The 21,889-nt window shown below is 40.5% G+C and overlaps 1 protein-coding gene and 1 pseudogene across 4 annotated transcripts in view; both read right to left on the minus strand.

Annotated features, from left to right (window-relative positions):
- Positions 1-21,889, minus strand: part of OSBPL10 (oxysterol binding protein like 10) — a 257,267-nt gene that overhangs the window by 191,277 nt on the left and 44,101 nt on the right. The gene's annotated exons all lie outside the window — the stretch shown is intronic.
- LOC308507336 (N-acetyllactosaminide alpha-1,3-galactosyltransferase-like) lies at positions 1,809-2,443 on the minus strand (annotated as a pseudogene). The gene has a single exon. The product of its transcript is annotated as an N-acetyllactosaminide alpha-1,3-galactosyltransferase-like (transcript).

The following is a 21,889-nucleotide window of genomic DNA, read 5'->3' on the forward strand; positions in this document are numbered from 1 at the left end:
CTATTAATGAGATCTTTAGTTTGTCCACTGGGATTTAAGTTGAAATGGTTTTTAAAAATCAAGATCCCCTCAAAAGTAAACATCAGCCCTTTTCTATATTCTTTCAGAATAGACCATTTCTTGGGTTTAGGACTTAAATCATTAACTTTCTCTACTCCAGAATGGATCCCAGAAAACTTGAGTTACAGAGAAGCAACAGTCCTAACTGACATGTGATCTCCTTTTTCTTTTACAAAGTCCACTCCTTCACAATTTTTGGTGGTTTTTTGTTTTGTTTGGCTGGGTTGTGATATTTTTCAGCAAGAAATGAAGAGTAGGAGACAGTGCAATGGTGGAAAAAAGGTAGGTTTCATTTTCTCAGAGAAGTCCATTGTACAGAACATCAAAGCCAGTGCAATAGTTCTTCAGATAAATCTCTAAAAATGGAAACAAGTGACCAAAACTGGAACACAAGTAAAATATAAATATACATATACATATATATATGTATGTGTATATATATACACATATATGTAAATGTTGCCTCTTATCTTCCTTTACACTGAATTGCTTAACTTTAGATAATATGTAGGAGTTCATAACTTCTCTTAGAGAAGGGAATTGAATGTGAAGCTGTTCAGTCATGAGGACTGGGCCTCCCATTGCCATCCCCTCTGCTTTTAATATAAAATCAATTAACCATTTTATTAAGTGTGTCTGATTGTTACACATCAGTAGCACAGACAGTGCAGGGAAAAATGAGAGGTTACTTGATGGAAGAGCGTTTCCTCCAAACCACTCCTTGATGTCAGCCCTCCAAGTGGGGTATGGATAGATTGAAGGACCCTGAGAGTTATAGCAGGTGGCCACGGAACTTGGTGATAACTGTTGTCATGAAGCCCAGGTCTGGGAAACGTAACTCCTTGCCAGCCTCTTCAATCCACTGTAGGCCTTTCTCTTCTCTGACACCATCCACTTCCTCTGGCCAAGGAGCTGAAGACACAAGTTGCCAGAATCTGGCAGACTGAATGTGACTTGGGCAAAACAAGAAGCATGTTTCATTCAAGTCCCCTCTAATCTGGTTGTCGTGGGATGGAGGAGGCTGGGGACCATCTACATTGTCCCCCTCCCATTCAGTGCCTGGATCCATGCTGTATTTAAGTGCCAACCCCACGTACTGTGTTCCTCTGAGATGGCACTGCCCCCTCTCTCTCCACTCTCTCTTTGCTATTACATAGCAAACTCACTTTGAGGCTTTGTTTTCACTTCCTGAGCACCCACTGGCTCATTCAGATTGCCTGTGACTCCAAATGTTCACTACCATGATATCCAGTGAGAATCTCGACCAATCTTTGGCACAGAAGCCAAACACTATCCTGAGAGAAAAGGATGTGGACTACAAACAGCCTGAAGCAATCAGCTATTGAAACCATTTAGGGATTGATTGCCAAGGTCAACTGTGGCCTCACTAAGAGTTCTGCTGCAAAGCCACTCTGTGTTGCTTTAGTCTCAGCAAACAGGAACACACTGAAATCAAGGGGAGCTTGATTCAAGCCAAGCACTTTTCTTAGCACCCTTTTCTACAGTACATCCTTGTCTGGCACATGTAGAATGTTTCTGGCTTTTTCTTTGCCTGTGACAACAAAATTTTTTCTTGTTGTTGTTCAGCTGATGGTATTTCCCCCAAACCCAGAATAGATATGAATTCACTGGGAATTCACATGTGATTACCAGAGGTTCATTCTTCCATATTACAAGGCTCAAAGTTACAAGGAGGAATAATTATACTTGCGGGGTTGGTGTTTTGTTAATATGTTTTTAAATTAAGTTTACTTTTCTAAGGAAGTAGTCAGAATAATATTAGTTCTAACAAAATTATATTCTTTTGTCTGCCAAGATATCTTAATAGTCTTAATATCTGAAGCCAGGCCTGTATGATATTCCCAGCAACATTCTAGGGATAAGATTTTAGTGCGTTTGTTGAGAAGGAAAATACTTGTTTAGGTGGCTTTCATCATGCCACTCGGCTTCAATATCATTTTCTTGTCCTGGACTCCCTTGAAGCATTCCTGGGTGATGTTTACGAGCTGAAGGGATGTTCCTCCAAAAATGCCCACACAATTTTGAGTAATAAAAATGGAGTAATAAAAATCCTCCTGGCCGAAAGAAATGCATGCCGCAGACTCCTTCCGCCTCTCATAGGTGAACTTGTCAGGATTGCCTTGCACCACCAGGCCTGTAGCTGAGCCACTGACTGGCCCAGCATCTCCACCCGAGGTGTCCTGGAAGATCTGGTCCATGTGCATGCAAAAGAGGAAGTCGACCTATGCTGGATGTGGGTCACAACGCGCTTCTCAGGCTGAATTTCAAACACTCTGAAGGACTGCAGAGGACCCAGCTCTACCAAAGGCAACCGGAGACGTCGTCCACCATGATGTAAAAATAGGACTTTGCGGCCAGTCATGAAGTGCCTATTTGCAGATATTAAGCACTCCCCCCAAGTAATGCTCAATGTACCTTCCAATAGCAAAACCCATCAAACCCACAGTAATTTTCCAAGATGGCCCTGTGGTGAGTGCCTTCCCACACAACTGGGGCCTTCCATCCCGCCATCCAGCCAGCATCTCAGATTCTGGGCATTTCTGTGGATGAAACCAGTCCTATAGCTGAAGCTCTTGTTCACTGTTTTCCGTTCATTGTTCCCTGTCTCTGTCTCTGTCTTCTTCTTCCCCTTGGTAACTGTGGGTCTCATTCTTAAACCTACTTGGAAACCACCAGTCCTTCTGACCGCCATTGTCACCAAGTTCTGGGGTTTTTTGAGTGATATATCCATAAGAAAGAGCCTTTTGGGCTCTTGATCTATTCCCAAAACACAACAATTACAGTTGAGACAGCCAGCATTGACAGAATCACTTTTCCTTTGACATTCATTATTTTCTCCTCTCGTCTGCTTCTCTCCCCCCAGAGTAAAAGGCAAAACAACAAAGTTCTATTGAGCTTCGTTCTGTAGAAAAAGGCAGGGCTGGGAGAAAAGGGCGGTGCTGATGCCTAACCCTCTGATGTAGATATTATTATGACCTTTTTCTAAACATGAGGAAACCAAGGCACAGAGAGGGTCTCTCACTTACCAAAGTTACACAGCCAATGGCAGCAGAGACAAAGTGAGCCTAGGGAATCTGGCCCCTAACCACTACACTATCCTGCCTCGCTCAGAAAGATAGATGTATACTAAATCTTCCACCTCAGAACAAGGGGCCTCCACTTTAAAGAATCTTCTAAAAGCAGAGGCATGGAGTGGGAGGGAACACTGGTCAGAAAATGTCCAATAGGTATTCAGACTGGAAGTCAAAAGCGAGTCTGCTACAACCCGTGAACTAAGCCTGCCCAAGGGTAATTTCTCCTCAAAGGATTCTGCAGGCAACTAACACCTAGGCGAAAGGAAGGAGAAGAGATGCAAGGGGAAAATCCAAACACCACTATCTCACAAGGGCTGATGGGTTTCACCCAGGGGAGATCACATATCCTGCCTCTTCTACCTCTATGGTTGCTGGCTCACTTACTCTCTCCCTGGTGCCTCCGCACCCTCTTCCATCCACCTGCCCACACTCAGCTTTAGCTGCAATTGCTTGATTGCCTTCCCCCAGCATGAGATCCCAAGTTTGCCAGACTGGAAAGAAACCAACACACTCAGCAGGAGCGTAACAGCCACCCAGTCAGCGGATCTCAGACCTGGGGGGAAAAGACAGAGCAGGTCTGCCAAGTAGTGCCAGGCACTAACTTCAAGAATTAAACAAAAATGATATATGGACGCTCATATCAGGCTGCCACAAAGGGCCCTAGAAAGATACACACAATTCCAAAATGAAATCCACTTGCTGGCTCCATCTGGCATGTAATTAAATTAACCTGAAGGGGCAAATATACCAAAAATGCCAACCAAAACAAGATTAAAATCTCAACTGTTCCTCCAACACATGCTCCAACGCCTCCATGAAATAAGACACACTAGGACCACAACACCGCATCCAAAAACAAAACCACCTTGAAGTCCGGGTCGTCCTGGGTGATTGTGGGCGCATGTTTGCTCTCTGGGGAACACATAATCCCCAACGGAGGACAGACTGGGCTGAAATTTCCACACACTCTCACTCTCCACAGACGCTTAGAGAACTTCAATCAAAATCATTTCCAATCTGGTCTGACTTTGTCAAGATCCACACCTCCTCAAACAGCTGGTGTTTTGCCACTGAGCTTAAATAAAGGCAGAACGTCCTCAATTTTCCGGGGAGGAGGAGGAGGTGTTAGTAATGGGACAGAAATCTAAGTTTTGAGGGTTTTTTTCCCCAAAGAATTGTTCTTAAATTAGAGGCAACTGCAAACATATCTATAGCTGTCATCTGAACACAAAACAAACATATAAGCAACAAAGGAAGCAGGTAATAAAAGTGTCTACCTCGCAGGACTTTCATAAGGATTAAATAAGTTCTTATTTGTAAACTGCTTTGAACGGTGACTGGCACACTGTAAGTACAATAGATATGTAATTATCTGTCAAATAATATAAATTAGGGAAATACTTACCAATAACCTTTTTAAAAAGCCTCGTCTTACCTACACAGTCAGCTTAGTTTTTCAGGGGCATGTGTTTGTGGTTGAGTACCAGATACACGTAAGTTGTGACTTCCTGTTCCTCAAATCACATGATGACCACAAACTTATCAAGGTGTCAGAGGACCTGATGACGCTCGCCTCAGTCATCAGATTAAGAGAGCTTGAAGATGGAGATTTAAGAAATATCAATTGAACTGCAAACATCGACCAGGATATCTTCCAAACCTGGTTTGAAATCTCCATTACACCATCTCTAGAAACAATAGCCAAGCTTTCTTAGCAAGACAGTCAAATATTCCCTCCCCAGAAACTCTCCCTTGATTCAATGCCTTGGCTCACCCCATCCCCTCAAAAAAGGGAAAACAGGAGAAAGAATGAGGAGACGTGTGTTCTCCACAGATGGTTAAGGGCTAGCCTGAATTTTGAGTGCCATTTGCCACTGTTCAACCTTATGAATCTACTCTCCTGCAGGGTCAATATGAGACTGGGGAGTGCACCCCTAAGTCGTTTTAGATTCCACAAATGGCACTGAAGATGGTAGGCTCACAGAGGTAAATGTCCAAGCGTGAGCACGCCATCTCTTTAGTCTGCTCTGTTTATTTTGATTATTGGCCACTTCAGTTTGCCAAGCGAGAACAAACAAAACAATCCACTTCACAATAAGAGAACCAAAAAGCCTATCTCTTTTCACACAGTTCTTCACATTTCTCATACTGTCTCCCCAACCACCTCTTAAATTGTTTATTTGGGGGGAAAAACATATATATATATATATATACACACATATATATATATATATATATATATATATACATATTATATCTCCCACCATCTCCCAGCCAGAATTAATCCCTCTTTCATCAATTCTCCCACTAGCAGATTGATGGAACTGAAAGAGTGGGAAGTAATTTAGTTTATTATTATATTTATCATCATCGTCATCATCATCATCATCATCATCATCATCAGTTACGTACCTATCTCTGCCACCTAACCTGGAAACTCCTTTGGGGCCATGTCACTTGATTAGCATTCCTTCTGGGCTCAGCACAGTATTGCGAAAACAGAAGAGGCTAATACATGTTCCCTGATGGGCTTCAGGTAGAAGATCAGTAAACAAAAACATGTCCCTTCATTATCATTGTTCTCATTTCTTTATTATCACCACCATTACAACCAGAATACAAAGCTCTCTAAAGCCAAAGCTATGCTCCATAACCATGGACCTTTTGGGACTCATGAATATTTATGAGGCTCTTCACCAGCGAGGGAAAAATTCATCCATCGCGGGACCACCCTGATCTTTGGTCCTCCTGCCTCCACTGGCCACTCCTCCTCTCCAAGCAGAAAATAAAGGTGAGAACCAAATCTGCCACACATTGGTCACTATCACATTGGATTCGAGTGTCAGGGATAAAAGAGGCTGTTACCTGAGGGTGACACTGAAGTTTTTCAATCATCCATGGCTAACAGAGAACTCCCTGAAGGAAAACTTGATTTTGAAATACCATCATTGGAGTCACGGAAGACAGCTTGCCTGCCAAACCCACTTCTGTAGACGATTTTATGTCGAGAGAACTTTCAGGGCTCTGGGAAGCAGAACACTTCTCCAACCCTCTGGAGAAACAGTGAAATTACACAGCCTGCCTCTGAATTATTGATGTCATAATTTATTGAAAGGTCTCCATTAGGTCATAGGTCAAAGCCCAGATGCAAGGCCAGGTACCCACCCAAGGGTCTGTGAGGATAAAAGCAATATTGAGCCAGTGGCTCATGAGCATGTGCTGTGTGCACGGCCCCCGGGGGCCCGCTGAATCTGACAAGCTCTGAATCTGAGGAGCTCTGAATCAGAGCTTCCAACACACTCATCTGATTGTCTCGTTTCCTCATCTCATAGACAGGGAAGGTATTCTTTACTCCATTGTACTGATGTGAAACGTAAGGCTGGTAAGTTTAAATGACTTTCCCATTGTCTCACAGCTAGTTTGTTGAAGGACTGGAACAAGGACCAATATTTGAACTTTGGGTTGATAGCTTATTTCATTAAATTATGAGGTTCCCTATACCTTACACTTATATTTACCTCCATGCTAGGATAGAGCAGAGAACAAAGCATAAATTTCCTACCACCTTCATGGAGCTTACATTCTGGCAAGGGGAGAGAAATTACAGACGGGTAAACAGATATGTAAAAGGTCAATAAGTGCTTTAGAAAAAAATAAAACAGAGGCCAGTGTTAGAAAGTGAAAATAAGGCTGCCATTTGGAGAGTGCTAACTTCACCTGGTCAGGGACAGCCTGTCCGTAAGGTGGCTTGGAGCAGCGAGTAGAAGGAAGAGGGTAAGGTGTGCCAGCTGAAGGAATTAACTGTGTTTGAGCAGTAAATACAAAATTGGAGGTGGGTGCAGGCTTGTTGCTCTGAAAAACAGAAGAACGGCCAGTGTGACAGGAGCCAAGTGAGCCAGGGGGCAAGTGACGTGAGATGACCTTGCGAGGCAGCCAGAAGCTAGATCGCGCAGGGCCTTGCAGACCATGTGCGGTAAGGACCTCAGATTTTATTCCAGAGATGAGGGGAGGTTTCTGGAGGGCTCTGATATTAGAGGATCACTCTGGAAGGGGGTGGAAGGAGAAGCGGGAGGTCTGTTAATAGCTCACTGCAACAGTCCAGGCAGAGCTTTATGTCGACAGATAATTTATAACATATACAAATAAGTCACATAGAAAGCTTTACCTTCTAATTTTTCCAGTACAACTAAAAGAGCCACCCCCTTCTCTTCCACCTGCAGCCTGGTAACTCGTTCCTCTATCAGCTAATTTAGAGGCACCGTGGCCAGCCTGGGACAATGGCACCAGATTTATTTGCTGTGTAAATGGTCTAGTTGCATCAGCTGCAGCTGACTGGTGAGGATGGAGTTAAGGAAAGGACTGCTCAGGCAAAAAACCAGCCTTGACTTTGGTTTCCTATTACTTAGAATGTCTGCTTGCCTCTAAACATTCTGAGAGTCTCTAGATTGTGACGATCAATTCCCTGACGGAATACACCATTTCCATAGGCCAGGATATTTTGTAAGTACCTGGAGGTTATTGGTCTATAGATGCTGCCAGTGCTTTGGGGCAAAGAGATGGAAAGAGGAGATGAGCAGTTCCCCTGGGGCACTGCAAGTAGCATGGCTTGATTTGGCTTTCACTTAACTGGTAATTAGTCACCAACAGGAAACCTTGAAATTACTTCGACAACATCCGTCAGAGAGCAAGCCAGTCAAGGGCCATGCAAAGACGTTGACTTTGGATCACTGGAAGAATATATCATCATACAGCTTAGAAAGAGGTATCTTAAAAGAACAAAATGTTAAAAACGAAGTTAGCATTCATCTGGATTCTTGATGACTGTATTAATTCTTTTTTCCTTTCTATAGTCTGAGCTATCAGAAACCTACCTAGAGGTTTCCTACAAATAAAAGTAACTTGAGAGCTTACATCATCTTTTCAGAAGGCAGGCCTCAGCCCTCTGGTGGTCTCTCAAAGCTACATTTCTATAACCACTCTCGTTTCTGCTGAAACTACTGAAGCGATAAATCATCTTATCACCAAGACCTGTAGTTTCTAAAGAGTGCTCTCTGCTGAAAGAAATATATTGGCATTCAGCCACAAGACCAACTTGATTGGATTTCTGGTCGTCTGCATTGTGTTTTGTGAGGCTGTTTTTAAGGCATCTGGAGATTAGTCACTGGGAAAGAGAACTGGCCTAATGGGAAATAAAAGATTCCATTAACTCTATCACTCTCACAGCTAATGAAAGCTACCGCTGGTGCAGCTCAAAGTTAGAAAGAAAAAGAAGAGGGAAAGGGGAAAGTTCTCACTGAATTCCTCCTCTCAGCAAATTATTTCATTAGCAAAAAAGTTAGCAAATTAACATTACTGTGGTGACTATTCACGCAGCAGAGCCACTCTGGCACCCCGCCATCTCGGATCACACGAGTAGGCTGAGACTGCCATAGACCCTCAGCAGCCACACTTGCTTTCCCTTCCAGGACCATTCTCCACATCCCAGCCTCACATCCATCTACTTGAATTGCTCCCACTCTGAGTAGCAGCTTTGAAACCAACCACCTAACACCCTTTAAAAAAAAATCTGAGAAGTCGAAGACACTGAGAGGCAAAATCCAATGGTACCAGGGACTGGCTGCCCTGGAGATGCGGGAGACAGCCTTGCCCTCTGGCCTTTGAACGCAGGGACATGGACTCCAGGAATGGACAAGGCATTTGCAGAATTCTGAGGCCAGAAATCCAGAGAGCCTCTCCCCTCCTCTGGACTCCTTGGTGAATACAATGTACGATGGATCAAAGTAGTATTGAAATACTGCTCAGTGTTCCATTGCAAAATGTAATGAACAACCATCACTTCCTTCAACCGAATCTGTACGTTTCCTAAGCCTTACAAATATTTATAGCATGCTTAAATTACCTTCCTAATAAACCACTTCAGGAATTAAAGGGCCCCTGCTTCCTTTACTCTAATCATTATGTAAGCCAGCAGGCTCTCATCTCTCACTTGGTCCAGAATAAAATGTTCTTCTTAATCAGAGAACATTGTTTCCAGGTCTGCCACACCTGGTCTGTTCCTTTGATTCTTTTCACCCTGATGGCACCGCCTTGCAGCACACCAAAGCAGGGTTCATAGTAAATGCAGCACCCACAGGCAACTCAGACAGGGCCCATCCTGCTTCTGCCCATGGTCTGAGGTGGAACTGTAAGGACACACGCAGCTCGGGACACTCGGGACCTATGGCAGAGGCCCTGGAACAGGAGTTGGTCAACTTTTTCTGGAAAAGGCCAGAAAATAATTATTTTAGGCTCACTCAGCCACACAGTCTCTTCCTTAACTACTCAACTCCTGCTGATGTAGCATGAAAGTACCCATAGATAATAGTAAACAAATAGCCATGGCTGTGCCCCGATAAAACTGGATTTCACAGATAATCTTCAAGCTACCGTTGCAGTTGACAGGGGAAGTGTTCTGAGCCTTTTATCACTTTTCCCAGGTCAATGATTATAGGCTTTATGGTGAAATCTTCATACACCCTCATGGGAATGGCAAACACCACTAGACTTGGGGTAATACTTCCACCATTTCCACAACTTTCTTTTTCCTTGTTTGGGACACAAAGTAGTCTCAAGCAAGGAACATGCAAACGTTAATCATTCTTTTATCATAACTATAGCTATGTTATGGCAATAGTTGACTTTGGTTGGCAGGTCTTGTTATAAATAACAGTCTCAATTTATTCATACACAACAGGTGCTGGAAAGTCAGGCCCCAATGGGAATTTCTCTAAATCCTCCAGACATACAGACATAGATTAAAAATGGTAAGTTTAGTTGCAAAACATTGTGAATGTACTTAAACACCACAGAAATTCATGCTTAAAAATAGTTAAAATAAATTTTATGTATATTTTACCACAGTAAAACAATACTTTTTTTATTTTAAAAGGTAAAATATTGGTAACCACAGGGGGAAAAAAAACAATGGCAAACTGGAGGAAGAATTGGTTATTGAGGAGTTCCAAATGGAAGAAACAAGCAAAGTTTTCTAAACAGTTAGAACGAAATGGAAAGTTAAGGATCCCAAGAAGCTCTGGGCCTCTTATAAAGTCAAAAACCAAGTTGATCATATACATTTTCTTTATGGAGCCTTAATATATGTTGAAGACGTCTCTTCTTTGATGCTAGAGTTTAAGTTAGCCTACAATACTGTTTGACTACAGTTAAAGCTCCCAGTAAAGCTGTCACAGAATGACAGAATTTCTGCACTGAAGGAGACCTTGGGAGATCCACTACCCAGCACTTCTCAACCTTTTTCCGCCACAACAAGCATGATAGATCGGTGTTCATGAGCATGACGGATGACGCGAGATCCACTGCCACGGTTTGCTCACTCCATTTCCTTCTCTGCTGCTCAAGAAAGTATTGCAGAAAGCAATTAAGAGTGGCATTATTATATGGAAGAAAACTTGAATCCTGTCTAGTTTTCTTAAGTAAGGAATTAGCAAATTTAGATACCTTCTTTGTACATGTGTCTATATATGCACTCCCCCAACCACCCATATACGAGAATATGAGAGCATGAGTGAGAACTGATGTAGAATTCAATCTAACCAGAATTTTTAAAATACCATATAGGGCTGATATGTGTCTTTAATGTATACCAAATAGATGAGGGGATGTGAATACCAGACATAGAGTCCCTGGAGGTCTTTGTAAACCAAATCAGGAGGTGCAAATGGCCACATGAGTACTAGTTTTATAAATCCAAATTTAAAAAGAGAAAAGCAAAATTAAACAATGCAATCTCGCTGTGCATACATTAACTCAGGCTACCTGAGACCACAGGTTAGCTTAGAAAAACTTAGAAAACAGACTAGACAAATGAACACAACACAGTGTACATACATAAAACTCTCGGAGTTACTGACAAGAAGCAACTATTCAGAACACAAATGTGTAACATGCAGTTCTATGCCCCGTTCAAGTCACATTTCTACCCACCAAAATCTAGGAGAATGGAGGGATTCTCATATTCTTGGAAAATCAAGAACTAAGCAGAGACTTGTCTTAGTCCATTCAGGCTGCTATGAGAGAATACGATAGACTGGGTGGCTTATAAACAACAGAAATTTCTTTTTCACAGTTCCAGAGGCTGGGAAGTCCAAGACCAAGGTGCTAGCAGATTCGGTGTTCGGTGAGAGCCCATATCCCGGTTCATATAGTAGCTATCTTTTTGCTGGGTCCTCACATGGTGGAAAGGGCAAGAGAGCTCTCTAGGATCTCTTACAAGGGCACTTATCCCATTCATAAGAGTCTACTCTCATGACCTAATCACCTACCAAAGCTCCCCTTCCCCCACTACTATCATACTGGGCATTAGGTTTCAACATATGAATGAGGGAGGGGAGAACACAAACATTCAGTTTATGGCAAAACTATAACCATTGCTCCCTTTTGTTTTTAAGCCACTCCTAAAGGAAACGCAGTTGTCTCCCTGGAGTAGCACTTCCCGAAGTGCTCTGTGTGCTGATAGGTATCAGTGAATAAAAAGGAACCATCATTGGCCAAGTATGAGAAACCCAGCCAAACTAAAACTGAATCAAACATTGGTTTCCCTATTGCATGACTTAAGCAGACTCTATAAATACGTTGTGTTCATTGTGTAGTTAGTTCCACGAGGATATGGCAGCAGGAAGTGTTTTCCAAACTTAATAACCATAGTAAACTTTTTTTTGACAGAATATCTCACGGGACTAGTGTTCCATAGAATTTGCTTTGGGAAATGTCACAACAAAAATAATATTAATATCTGAGAAAGGACACTTATTTCCCAATATGTAGGACTATGTGAGCCTGGGATTCTAGTATTAAAATTTTCTGGTTTCCTAGAATGAGGCAGTCTACACTGGAAGATTATTAGGACCCACTTGACCCAATACAACTGCAATCTAAGCACTCAGCAGCCCCATGTGGCTATTTACACTCCTATTTATTAAAATTACATAAAGTTTAAAATTCAGCTCATCCGTCTTGCTAACCATACTTTCAGTGCTCAATTGTCACTTGTGGCTACTGGTTGCTGTACTGGACAGTACACCTATGGAGCATTTCCGTCATTGCATTCTATCGACATGCTGCACTAGAATGTAAGTCCCCTGTGTCCAGGAATGTGTCAGCTGTGTTTTCTACTGTATCCACAGCTGCATACAGCACAATCCTCTGAACACAGCATTTTTTTGAATAGTTGTGGAATAGTAACAGGAAAAAGAATTATACACACACACACACACACACACACACACACACACACACAAAGGGTGCCAAAAAAATTTATACACATTTTAGGAAAGGAAAACTATATTAAAATTGTAATACTCAATATACGCCAATAACAAAAGATGAATACAAGTCACATTTGACTTCTGCAATTACAAGAGATGCTCAAAGTGGTTGCCATCAGTGTCCAGAGACTTCTGATTACGGCGAACTACTGCTTGAATAACATTGACCAAAGTGTCCACTTGTATCCATTTTTTGGCACCCCAGGTATATACATATATATTATATATATATACATATAATTGATATATATTATATATATCATGAATAAGTCTTGCCCTGCTCTGCAGTTATTCTAACTCTCTTTCCCCTCCCAACTCCTGTCTTCAAATTCTCTGGTGACCAACCATGCAAAATCCCTAATCATGGATGGACCTTGAGGACATTATGCTTAGTGAAATAAGTCAGACAGAGAAAGACAAATCTGTATGATCTCATACGTAGAATCTACAATAAGCCAAACTCATAGAAACAGAGAGTAGAATGGTGGTTGCCAGGGGCTAGGGGTGGGATAAATGCAGGGGATATTAGTCAAAGTATATAAATTTCGAGTTATAAGATGAATAAATTCTGGGGATCTACTGTACAGCATGGTGACTATACTTAATACAGTACTATATACTTAAAAGCTGCTAAGGAGTAAATCTTAACTGTTGTCACAACCCCCCCAAAAAAGTTATTATGTGAAGTGATAGATGAGGTAATCTTATTGTGATCATTTTTTAATACATACATGTATCAAGTCATCACGTTTTACACCTTAAACTTACACTGTCATATCTCAATTATATCTCAATAAAGCTGGGAGGAAAATCTCAGCATGGATCCAGCACTATCTACAGCATGTCAATAATTAGTGCACAAGTATTTATTTGCTCTCATAAGTACTATTCAAATTCGGGTCCACTAATACTGGGTTCAACTCAGAGGGCTTACATTCTAGAACATTTCAAAATTAGTCAACATGAAAACCAAGGTGCCATTTTCACACAGCTTCCTGCCCACATATTTCCTCAATTCTAAACTAACCATAATAGATGTTCCTTCTAGGTTTGTCTTCCTGTTTGGGTGGACTTGGTAGGTTTTAGAGTGAGCAGTCTGCCCTGCCCCTGGCTCTAAAAACAGACAACTCAAGTATAACAAAAGGAGCATTATGATGCTTTGAACACAAACCTCCCCCTAAATTGACTCACAGTCCTTTACCACCACCCCAAAAATGACCATTTCCCACAGTCCACCGCTCATCATTGAGTATGTTAACCAGTGCAATAAAAATGTAAATGTTTGTCCCACTCCATACTCTTAAAGACTGAAGTGGACACTTTTACAGCCACCTTTCCAGCCACCATGAAAGCTCCATAAACCTACGATTAATTACTTCTCAGGAGCCTGTGAATCTCCCTTTCTCATTCCAATTAACAGAACCGAAATCAGTGGGTTTTCATGTTCTTGCCTAAAACATTCATTTGTGTTGCTTCATCTACCTGGCCCTTTGCTGGAAATGGCCACTTAACTTTTCTTTTGCATGTTGTTTTAACTGATCTGTTTAATAAACGTATTTATTGTAAGCCGCAACTCCTATTAAGAAATACACAGGCTAAATATATGTTGTGAATATATCTCTTTTGCTCCAATATTTAGATTTCAAGAAATCTATTTCAAGCCTCACCAAAAGCATTAATTCTAAATAATACGGGGCTTGGTCTGCATGCATCACTTTACTCGTACATGTCAATAACGTGATTCCAGGAAGGAGGGCAACGGGACACTGGAGAGTAAGAGAAGACAAAGTAGATGTAACTACAGCCAGGGTTCAATATCCCTTATATGTGGAATCTAAGAAGGCCAATCTCATAGAAACAGAGAGTAGACTGGTGGTTGCCAGGGGTTGAAGGTGGGACAAATGGGTTGGGGGGGGGGGAGCTGTTGGTTAAAGAGTACCAACTTTGTACTAGTATGATTCATACACAAAGTATAATAGGGCTGTAACAGCCATGGAATGGGAGGTGGGAGCTAGCACCTCAAAACAGGAATTAAAATTCAAGAGCACGACACCCCTTGGTGTCTTAACCAGATGAGGAAATCAGTCAGTCTTGATAGTGAGTTGCTGTTAATGAGGTGGGTTTTATTATCTTGTGAAAAATGAAAAGAATAAATCCTTGCTTCTTGATTGTAAAGAAAAACATAAATCCAAGAGCCCATTAATTTACATGATGGGGGGTTTAGAATACCTGGTTGCAGCCCTGTGCAACATATGTAGTTAAAAAACTACCAACTAAGGAATGAAAACTTAAACCTACCACCAGCAAGCTTTTTTGTAATCAGACAGCCAGCTGTGGAGATGTGAAGTCTTGAAAGGAACAAACAGATCCAGTATGCTGATAAGAATCAATCAATTCATATGTCCAAACACGTGACTTTGACTGGACAAGGGACGCTCTTTTCCTCCTGGTATCTAGTAGGGTTGTTCCATTCCCTAAGGGATATAAAAATCAATCTAAAAAGAATAAAGAAATAAATTGAAAGTCCTTATCCTAAATATTTGTGCTAGTTTTGAGAAGAGTAAGTTCTGAGTTATTTCATGAACATAGTAAGATTTCTGAAACATTTAAGAAAATAATCTACTCTGCTAAATAGATATGTCTGATTTATTAATTCTCAAGAGTTCTTGAAATACTGAGGATGACTTTTCTCCTTGGTTTTCTTATCAGCCTTCGTTAAGGTATTTGAGAGAAACAGATTCTTTAAATTTGTGATTACAATTCAAAATGTTAAAATATTCTGATTAAATTTGTAAATGGTGCTAAAAGCCTTAAAAACTTTAATTTGTTCAATTTAGCAGTCAAGTGAATGTTAATCAAATAAGTGAAGCCATTTTTAATATAAAAATTATTAGTTTATAAATAAAATAGTACCTCCAAGTTGAGCTTAAGGTTTAAGAAATACTAGGTGTTAAAATTTATAATTTTAATAAACTGAATCGTAATTGAGAAGAACAACTAACTGAATATTCCTTTCCAAGCATGCAATCCTCAGTTATTATAAACACCCTGACAAGTCACTCAGTCATCATTTTAAACCTTCCTTTTGAGTTTTTAAAACATAGTAATAATGACAAAGTTAAAACACAGCAAGATAAGTCTCCTGGAATTAAATAAGCCCTCTCAGAAGACATATGCTGCAGCTGTTTTTCATCTAAAGCATTTGGAATAGAAAATGACCCCCAGAAAGGAAAGGGGTTAATGAGATGATAAAGCTGGTCATCACTTGCACCCCTTCTGACTACACAGGAACCAAATGGAAGGAACTGGTCACTGGTCCCTCTGCCTCCAGCTGGATGGCCAAACCCGCAAGGACAAGGGAAGCAAAGTCAGAGGGTGGAGCAAACTGGGCAAGATCATGGCAAAAGGGATACAAACACCCCATTGCATAATGCCTTATGGAATGCAGGCCCACTGCCACTAGATCACATCATTCATCCAGAAATTTTTGAACAGTGACATTTATATATATCCACATTTTTAAGTGAAAGTATTTGATTTTTAAATCATAGCAACTAATGACTGAAAACATTTGCATAAGCAAAACAGAACACACAGGTAGACCACAAATGGCCCATCCAAGGCCTGTTTGTGCCTTCTGATATTATGCAGAATGAAGTCAAACTCCACAGCATGAGACTCTCATAGCCTGGATCCCACCTGCCTACCAATCCCAGCCCAATCACACCGTAGGTCAAAAATCCTATAACTCCTGAAAATGATTCCATTCCCTAACTCTGGGCCTTCGCTCATACTGCGCCTTCTACCCAGAATGTCCTGCTGTGCCCACTTGGCAAGATGACCTCTTTCATGGACTCTGTCTTCCAGAATATGTCTCCAAAACTGCGTGTTAAGTGAGGATCACTATCCTGGGCTAAGGAAAACAAGGAAGGAAGGACAACACAGGCAGGTCACAACTACCTACCCATCAAACAAGGCTGTACAGGAAGCCTGAACAAACGCACTTTTTATGGAAGGATAACGGCACTAACAGCAACACAGCCTCTACTTTACTCCACAGAAAATTCTCCTCTAGGAGGTCTAACGTCCTGTACCTCCCAGAGGAGAATAATGACCGCAAGCTCTGAATGACTGGCCATCTTTAGTGGATACTCATTTAAGACATTCAAATGCAGAAGAATTTTAAAAGTGGAAGGTGGAAAGGTAAAAAACTATAAAGAAAGTAAACAGATCAGTGGTTGGCAATGATTTTGGGGGGGAAGGATAAACAGATGGAGCATAAGGTATTTTAGGGAGGTAAAACTATTCTATATGATACTATAATGGAGGATATACGACATGCATTTTCAAAACCCATAGAACCATACAACACAAACAGTGAACCTTGATGTATGCAAATTAAGAAAGAAAATCATTCACAATTTCACACAGGTTCCCAGGAAAGAATCCTGTGTGATAAGAGACTCTAATCTGACTGTGATAAGAGAATCTAATTCTACTATAAATGTATGAAACAATTCACTGAAGGGAGTGGGGGGAAGGTGCTGACTAAGGAACGTCGGAAATGAGTGGAGTCTCTAAGACTAAAGCAAAAGAAACTACACCTAAGCACTGTGCTCTAGTTGATTAAGTCGTTTTCTGTGGGAATAAAGATTAACAATTTTGACACTGCTATACATGGATACCGGAATTAAATAATTAAGTAAATGCATATCAGAGGGTATGAGCCAAGTTTCTCACTGCTGAAGTGGTGGGTTACAGACAAACAAGAGGAATCTAGAATCCATGTGGTAATAGATTACAGCTGGAGACATCAGTATGTTAAACATGAGTTAAACGCATATGTCGATACAGGTGATTACACATAGAAATATTTATAAATATGTCTACATATATATACAAGTTACCATACACACATATTCTTTCCCTCTATCACCTGGAGGGCCTTATAATGCCAGAAAGTAAGGAAGTATTCAAAAACAAACAAAAAGGCCACAACAATGGGGGTATGTTAAAATGGCAGACGCCAACTGAAAGAGCTGCCAATGGCCAAAGCTAGAACAATTTTAGCAACAAAATAGAGTATTGGACCATAACGCAAAGGAAAAAGTAAATCCCATGATTCCATACTAATAAGACTAAATAATTACATGGGGGAGAATGAGAAAGAATGCAGAAGAATTCCAAATAAATTACGTAAATAAGTACTCTTTTTTTCAAGGAAATAGAGCATAACTCCACACTCCTTTAGTGTATGTAGGCTGCACAGAGTAACTTCCTCCCAAAGAGCACAGTATGAAAAGGGCAGGGAAGAATAGCTTTACAGTGGAGAAACCTGACAAACATTACTTCTAGTCAAGTAATAAAAGTTAAGAGCAACAGTCATAAACCATGTAGACACATGTCCCCTAGATATGCTGTGATAAAAATGACACTTCGTGCTCTTCCTCTCAAAACCCATAGTCTAACCATGAGAAAAACATCAAACAGGTTCCAATAAGGGGAACCCTTCTACATATCTGTATACCTAACTCCTCAAAGCTGTCAAAGACATGAGAAACAAGGGAAGTCTGAGAAACCGACAGAGTCAAGGGGAGCCTAAGGAGACCTGCTGATGTGGGCACGTGGGAAGCAGGATGGGATTCTGAAACAGAAGGACATTCGGTAAAAACTAAAGAAATCTATACACTTTAAATAAACTTTAGTTAATAATAACATGTCAATACTGGTTCATTAATTGTTAACAAATGTACCACATTACTGTAAGATGTGAATAACAGAGAAACTGTGGGGGTGGAGTAGGGGTTATACAGAAACTCTCCGTACTAGTTGCTTATTTTTTTCTGGAAGTTTAAAATTATTCTTTTAAAAATGTCATTTAAAAAAAAAGTGGGAGGAAAGAGAAGAAAGGCAGATCAAGTATTTGGGGTGTTAGTCACAGGGGTCCGGTCCCCCAGCTGGTTTCATGTGTGGTGGCTGTCTGTCTTGCTGGGGCGGAATTCTTCATCCCAGCACGGCACACAAATCTGGGCAAAACCTCCTTCATTCGAAGATGTAGCTAATGAAACAAGCAATTCCTAGTGCACAACACAGAAGGTATTCTAAGTGATACCAGGAATTTCCAGAAAAATTTCAAGCACTTAATGTAAGGGTTTCATGGGTTGTAAAAGTCACTTAGGGCGTTAGAGGAACAAATGAAAGATGAAGGAAACCCTCATGTGAACACTTCACAGAGACAGAATCAGGGGCAAGGTCCAGGACCATAAAGGACTAAAAAGCATTCTTCATTTATCTGAACTGGTTTCCTAGGGTAACCACTCTCCTTTTATTGAAGAACCATGGAAGGCAAGCAGCCAAATCCTACAAAAAGCTGAGCTACTAAGACTGGTAGAGGAAAAGGGAACGAAGCCACTAATTCTAGTTAATTAACAACGTCCCTGGCTAACATCTTGCTGTCCCTGCCTGTCTCTCCAAAGGTCCAGTTTCTACCCAACACAAGTGTGCAGCTTGATGCTCATCAGAGTGCAAATGTCACTGTGAAAGGCAGTATAAACAAATAAACATGGCTACTAAAATGAGGAAACACCAGAGAATTATGAGGAGGACATGCATAGGCCAACCAAAAAATAACTTTTTTCTTCTTGTATTTGTAAAAGCTCAAAATATTCTCAAACACACAAATTCATGTAAAACAACACTTTACGTTAAAACAAAACAAAACAAAAACAAAAAAACTTGAAATTGAAAACGAAAAGTTGCCAGACACTACATAGCTGACAGGGCAGCAGTGTCCCAAGCACCCAGAAAGGAGCGGAACCCCTTACTCAGCCTTCTGAGACCCGGTAGCATTTCCTGTGGGTTCAGTCACGGATTCAGTGACTAGATTCAAGATTTCTTGTTAGACAGAAAAGCCAAGTTCTAGAACTTCATGCCTCTCTCTGGTAAACATTGAATAACATAATTTCTACTTTAAGACTGAAAACACAAACCCCACTTGGAACAAATGCTTGTCCTGAAAACAGCATAATTTAGTCCATCTGTAAAACTGTCTCAACCAGAGTGAAGATGTTAAAAATACTTGAGTGACTTAGTGATTTTATGAGCATTTTAGAGAATTCAGGGGGACCAAACTTTTTCTCTAAAATCATTTTCGGCATTGTAGGCTATATAGTTTCTGTCACAAATATTCAACTCTGCCTTTGTAGCACTAAAGTAGCCATAGAAAATAGTAAATGACTGTGGCTATGTTCTAATAAAACTTTATTTACAAAGACAAGCAGTAGGCTAGATTTCACCCACAGGGTGTACTTTGCCAACTACTGGATTAAATAATTCCATCTCTCTTTCTCTTTAAAATAGTCACCATCCAAATTTCAGTATTAGAGCAAAACTTTTAAAAAACTCTTTTGCTGCGTTAACTGATATCAAGATTTTTTTTTCAAAATGTGTCAGAAATCCACAAAACATAAAAAGTTGATATTTTGACTATTTTATGCATTTAATAATAACAATTAGAGCTGCTTTGTATATAAATGACCTTATTTTTATGTATAAAAATTTCCTATTGTTATTCATTCTTGAAAAACACAAAAATATAGAAAAATGTACATCTGCTTTCCTAAACTTCCTTTCTGGAAGTTTCCATCCACAGTCAGTGGATGGAAATATTCATTCAGATATATCCAACCATTGCGGCAGAAGGGTTAATTCATAAGTCATGAAGAAAATCAACATGAATCCCTTAAATGTCACCTTTATACATTTCTTAAAGAAATTCAGTTGAAATTCACAAAACTGTGTACAGTACCTGGCTGTAATCAAATAAAAGTTGGCCAAGCATAACTTTTCGGGGAACTATTTTCTCTAAAAGGAAGTGTTTGGGAAAAGCACACATCATGTGAATCAAACCAAAACTCCTCAAGGGCCCAAAAAGCTTACCTTCCCTGTGGCTTCGTAACACACTTCCCTTCGTAACACACTTCCCTTCGTAACACACTCCCTTACCTAGAAGTTGTGAGATGGTTCTCAGAAGGTCCAGAGCAAGTCCAATCTTCATAGGATGGCATACGATGCCCTCCACAACTGGTCCCAATCTCATCTGCAGGCATCCTCCACATCTCTCTTCACCCCCAAACTACACTCTAACATTAAGAGGACTCATTACACCTCAAATCTGTCATATGCCCACTTTCAAGTTGCCAAGCCCTTCCCAGAGTGACCATGTAATTTATTGTTCAAAGGAGGGCATTTTTAAATAAAAGGAGGGCTATTTATAACTGTTGTAGGGCAAGACAGTTAGCTCATTGCAGATCATAATGTACAGTCATTTAGCCTTTATTCATGATGACTTCCTTGTTGTGAAAGTTGTTGCAAACTCACTCTAGTGAACTCCTACTCTTCCTTCAGGACCCATGTCAAGTATCTCCCCACTTCCTTTCCTCTGCTTTTGCTGACCTTTCTTTGGCACAGGTAGCCACTCTCTCGTCTTTGTATCTGTTATACTCTTTATCCCATAGTGTTATATTCACTTTGTTCATGTGTATGTTTTCTTTGATGACAGGAATGCTTCCTCTGTACACTTAGCTTTGTGCTGGAATTGTCTTATAGTTAGTGCTCAACAAATGTTTGTTCATTTTCTTATAATAACACAGGCTACATATTTATCCACAAAACCATTCTTTGCATAGCATAAACCAGTGGTTCTCAACCAGGCATAATTTTGCCTCCTGGGGGATATTTGCAATGTCTAGAAACATTTTTAGTTGTCATAACTGGGGGAGATACCACTGGCATCTAGTGGGTGGAGGCTAGGGGTGCTGCTAAACATCCTACAACACAGGACAGCCCCCACAACAAAGAATTATCCAGCCCAAAATGCCAGTAGTGCTAAAGTTCAGAAACCCTGAAATAAACTTAAAACTTCAGCTAGCTTCCTCATGAAGTTACTACAAATTCTGGATTACAGAAATAGAAAGTCATAAAAATTTCCAGCACATATGCCATAAACATGTTTAGAAAGCTAACACATTCAAGAATTTAATGTAATATAAGACAAGTAAAAATGGCACAGATGTACTGTAGAGATTCATGAATTGGTCTGAAAAGCAGTGTGGATATACAATGCTGCTCAGAGTGCTTTAAATGTGATTCTCACGCAGAGGTTATTAACCCAACATCTGAATAGTACAGAATATATGCAGTAGGAGAAGTAATGATACAGATGGAACTTCCTCAACCATATGCAATAGCAAATGCAAAATAAGCTGCAAAACTCTGAACTCTTCCAAGTCACTGACATTTGGAATCTAGATTAAAGACATATTCATTACAAAAGGTGAATCTGAAATTTTCTCAACCACCAACAGAACTAAATGCCACTATTATATAGAATAATATATTATATTATTTAGA

The sequence above is a fragment of the Rhinolophus hipposideros genome, assembly GCF_964194185.1.
Source record: "Rhinolophus hipposideros genome assembly, chromosome: 14".
Classification (NCBI taxonomy): domain Eukaryota; kingdom Metazoa; phylum Chordata; class Mammalia; order Chiroptera; family Rhinolophidae; genus Rhinolophus; species Rhinolophus hipposideros.